A 5,842-nucleotide genomic window follows, 5' to 3' on the forward strand; every position below is an offset into this window, starting at 1 on the left:
CCATCAATCACCCTGCTTTTAGAAGAGTCACCAGGTGTTTATGAAACACATTTACCTGGTGCCTTTTGAGAGAAACAACGACCAGTATATACAGTACTATATACTGTTTTACTGTACAGTACTATATACTGTTTTACTGTACAGTACTATATAGTGTTTTACTGTACAGTACTATATACTGTTTTACTGTACAGTACTATATACTGTTTTACTGTACAGTACTATATACTGTTTTACTGTACAGTACTAATATACTGTTTTACTGTACAGCACTAATATACTGTTTTACTGTACAGCACTAATATACTGTTTTACTGTACAGCACTATATACTGTTTTACTGTACAGTACTATATACTGTTTTACTGTACAGCACTAATATACTGTTTTACTGTACAGTACTATATACTGTTTTACTGTACAGTACTATATAGTGTTTTACTGTACAGTACTATATACTGTTTTACTGTACAGTACTATATACTGTTTTACTGTACAGTACTAATATACTGTTTTACTGTACAGTACTATATACTGTTTTACTGTACAGTACTATATACTGTTTTACTGTACAGTACTATATACTGTTTTACTGTACAGTACTGTATACTGTTTTACTGTACAGTACTATATACTGTTTTACTGTACAGTACTATATACTGTTTTACTGTACAGTACTATATACTGTTTTACTGTACAGCACTAATATACTGTTTTACTGTACAGTACTATATACTGTTTTATTGTACAGTACTATATACTGTTTTACTGTACAGTACTATATACTGTTTTACTGTACAGCACTAATATACTGTTTTACTGTACAGCACTATATACTGTTTTACTGTACAGTACTAATATACTGTTTAACTGTACAGCACTAATATACTGTTTAACTGTCCAGCACTAATATACTGTTTTACTGTACAGTACTAATATACTGTTTTACTGTACAGCACTAATATACTGTTTTACTGTACAGCACTAATATACTGTTTTACTGTACAGTACTATATACTGTTTAACTGTACAGCACTATATACTGTTTTACTGTACAGTACTATATACTGTTTTACTGTACAGTACTATATACTGTTTTACTGTACAGCACTATATACTGTTTTACTGTACAGCATTATATACTGTATTACTGTACAGTACTATATACTGTTTTACTGTACAGTACTAATATACTGTTTTACTGTACAGTACTATATACTGTTTTACTGTACAGTACTATATACTGTTTTACTGTACAGCACTAATATACTGTTTTATTGTACAGTACTAATATACTGTTTTACTGTACAGCACTAATATACTGTTTTACTGTACAGTACTAATATACTTTTTTACTGTACAGTACTATATACTGTTTAACTGTACAGTACTATATAGTGTTTTACTGTACAGTACTATATACTGTTTAACTGTACAGTACTATATACTGTTTTACTGTACAGTACTATATACTGTTTTACTGTACAGTACTATATACTGTTTTACTGTACAGTACTATATACTGTATTACTGTACAGTACTATATACTGTTTTACTGTACAGTACTATATACTGTTTTACTGTACAGCACTATATACTGTATTACTGTACAGTACTATATACTGTTTTACTGTACAGTACTATATACTGTTTTACTGTACAGCACTAATATACTGTTTTATTGTACAGTACTAATATACTGTTTTACTGTACAGCACTAATATACTGTTTTACTGTACAGTACTATATACTGTTTAACTGTACATTACTATATACTGTTTTACTGTACAGTACTAATATACTGTTTTACTGTACAGTACTATATACTGTTTAACTGTACAGTACTATATACTGTTTTATTGTACAGTACTATATACTGTTTTACTGTAGAGTACTATATACAGTTTTACTGTACAACACTAATATACTGTTTTACTGTACAGTACTATATACTGTTTAACTGTACAGCACTAATATACTGTTTTACTGTACAGTACTATATACTGTTTAACTGTACAGTACTATATACTGTTTTACTGTACAGTACTATATACTGTTTTACTGTACAGCACTAATATACTGTTTTACTGTACAGTACTATATACTGTTTTACTGTACAGCACTAATATACTGTTTTACTGTACAGTACTAATATACTGTTTTACTGTACAGTACTATATACTGTTTAACTGTACAGTACTATATACTGTTTTACTGTACAGTACTATATACTGTTTAACTGTACAGTACTATATACTGTTTTACTGTACAGTACTATATACTGTTTTACTGTACAGTACTATATACTGTTTTACTGTACAGTACTATATACTGTATTACTGTACAGTACTATATACTGTTTTACTGTACAGTACTATATACTGTTTTACTGTACAGCACTATATACTGTATTACTGTACAGTACTATATACTGTTTTACTGTACAGTACTATATACTGTTTTACTGTACAGCACTAATATACTGTTTTATTGTACAGTACTAATATACTGTTTTACTGTACAGCACTAATATACTGTTTTACTGTACAGTACTATATACTGTTTAACTGTACAGTACTATATACTGTTTTACTGTACAGTACTAATATACTGTTTTACTGTACAGTACTATATACTGTTTAACTGTACAGTACTATATACTGTTTTACTGTACAGTACTATATACTGTTTTACTGTACAGTACTATATACAGTTTTACTGTACAGCACTAATATACTGTTTTACTGTACAGTACTATATACTGTTTAACTGTACAGCACTAATATACTGTTTTACTGTACAGTACTATATACTGTTTAACTGTACAGTACTATATACTGTTTTACTGTACAGTACTATATACTGTTTTACTGTACAGCACTAATATACTGTTTTACTGTACAGCACTAATATACTGTTTTACTGTACAGTACTATATACTGTTTAACTGTACAGCACTAATATACTGTTTTACTGTACAGTACTATATACTGTTTAACTGTACAGTACTATATACTGTTTTACTGTACAGTACTTATATACTGTTTTACTGTACAGTACTATATACTGTTTTACTGTACAGTACTAATATACTGTTTAACTGTACAGTACTATATACTGTTTTACTGTACAGTACTATATACTGTTTTACTGTTACTATTAATGCACATGATACTTCACAATATCATACTGGAACTATACTGTAAAAATAACTAGCCACAATATATTGTTATAGAGTGATGGTGCTTGATGCTGCTGTGAACCATCACAACTATATCTTTGTTGATGAAGTGGTTCTTCAATCTGGCCAAAATTCAGCGCCGTGGGTCAGAACCTCATCGGCCAACGGGCATCCATCCAGGTGCCTGGACAACGGAGAGGAAACATCTCCATGTGCGCTGCTATCTCTGAAGATGAAGATGGTGTGGTAGGACGTAGACAATTACTTGGATCCTACAACGCTGCACACCTCATTGTGTTTCTCAGTGAAATTGAGCAGGCCTGTCAAGGTCAAGGGGTCACACACCTCATTGTGTTTCTCAGTGAAATTGAGCAGGCCTGTCAAGGTCAAGGGGTCACACACCTCATTGTGTTTCTCAGTGAAATTGAGCAGGCCTGTCAAGGTGAAATGGTCACACACCTCATTGTGTTTCTCAGTGAAATTGAGCAGGCCTGTCAAGGTCAAGGGGTCACACACCTCATTGTGTTTCTCAGTGAAATTGAGCAGGCCTGTCAAGGTCAAGGGGTCACATATGTCATTGTGTGGGACAATGTCAGGTTCCACCCTGCAGAGGTGGTTCAGGCATAGTTTTCGGGACCAGCCCTGATTCGTGACTCTACACCTGCCCCCATACTCTCCTTCCCCTCCACACTATTGAGGATTTGTTTTTCAGCATGGAGGTGGAAGGTGTACGATCGGCGTGTCGACCACCTTCTGGCCATGGATGAGGCATGCGACAACATCAACGCAGACTAATGTCAAGCTTGGATTCATGAACAATGAGGACGTTCACTGTGATGTGGATGAGAATTTACAGCTAAATGCTCAAGACAGGCTTGATGCAAATGTGTGCCTGCTAAACATTATGTTTCTGTCATTTCATTCATTTCGTTTGTTTCATTTACTTTCTTACATTTGATTACAGACAGCACACGATTTGAAACACGTATCTTGCATTGTTCACTATTTGATTAAACTGGTAGTTAAAACGACTAAATAAAAAATATATTATTATGCTGTGTTTTGGTGATTAAATCAATGTTCTCATTACATTTCACAATAAACTTATATTTTGAATCAATGGTTATGTGGTGAGAGATGTTTACAATCCAAATGATGCACTATTAATGCACATGATACTTCACAATATCATACTGGAACTATACTGTAAAAATAACTAGCCACAATATATTGTTATAGAGTGATGATGCTTGATGCTGCCGGTAACCATCACAACTATATCTTTGTTGATGAAGTGATTCTTCAATCTGGCCAAAACCCGTCAAACATCGAAGACAGTCAGGTTTTGATCAACTGGAGAACAACTGGTCTCACCTTGCTGTAGTTGCATGTTCTATCCAGAAGGGGGAGCCGTCTCCCCTCTGTACCACACAACGCTTGATTACTAACACCTACGTTGTAACCTTTCATTCATAGGCCAGGCTGTAGCAACCTCACGATGGGTACAGGGAACATTCTAGTATCATGTAGTAACCTAAACCCATCACTGTTACATTGAACTGGGTGAATATGAAGGACAGTATCCTAAACCCATCACTGTTACATTGAACTGGGTGAATATGAAGGACAGTATCCTAAACCCATCACTGTTACATTGAACTGGGTGAATATGAATGACAGTATCCTAAACCCATCACTGTTACATTGAACTGGGTGAATATGAATGACAGTATCCTAAACCCATCACTGTTACATTGAACTGGGTGAATATGAATGACAGTATCCTAAACCCATCACTGTTACATTGAGCTGGGTGAATGGAATATGAATGACAGTCATCCATTATGCTGTAATAGAAATAAGGCCAATCCTCATTCCTCATCTGAAACTGCACCGACCGCCACTGGTGTGTGTGTGTGTGTGTGTGTGTGTGTGTGTGTGTGTGTGTGTGTGTGTGTGTGTGTGTGTGTGTGTGTGTGTGTGTGTGTGTGTGTGTGTGTGTGTGTGACATGGGAAGTTGAACAGTCGAGGTTCTTCGATGATCCTGATGAGAACTTCTCAGCAGGCGATATGTGTTTCAACAGAGAACTGTTCACATACACACACAGACCGACATGTCTCTACAATGCTACCGTTTTCGGGGGGCATATTCTCCTAAAATATTTTGCTGTGCTTCCTGGACTTCTAATTTAGGAGCACCAGCGCCCCTAGAAAAATAATCACTCAGGTAATAATGGTTGTAATGATTTCTTTGCTGTCCCGCAGCCTCAGCAGTATGCATGTGGTGGCACAGAGAGAAAGAAAGAAAGAAAGAAAGAAAGAAAGAAAGAAAGAAAGAAAGAAAGAAAGAAAGAAAGAAAGAAAGAAAGAAAGAAAGAAAGAAAGAAAGAAAGAAAGAAAGAAAGAAAGAAAGAAAGAAAGAAAGAGAGAAAGAAAGAGAGAAATAAAACGAGAAAGAAGGAGAGAAAGAAAGTGTCATGCTCGTCGTAAAGATGAGACCAAGGCGCAGCGGGAATGTGTCTGCTCATCTTCTTTATTTAATGAGACGAAAACGAAACAAAACACTTAATCAAAACGACGACGAGAAACAGTCCTGTAAGGAACACAACTACACAAGGAACAACTACCCACAAAAACCCATGAAAAAAACACCCCTACTAAA

Source organism: Salmo salar, chromosome 18 (assembly GCF_965601325.2).
Source record: "Salmo salar chromosome 18, fSalSal1, whole genome shotgun sequence".
NCBI lineage: Eukaryota > Metazoa > Chordata > Actinopteri > Salmoniformes > Salmonidae > Salmo > Salmo salar.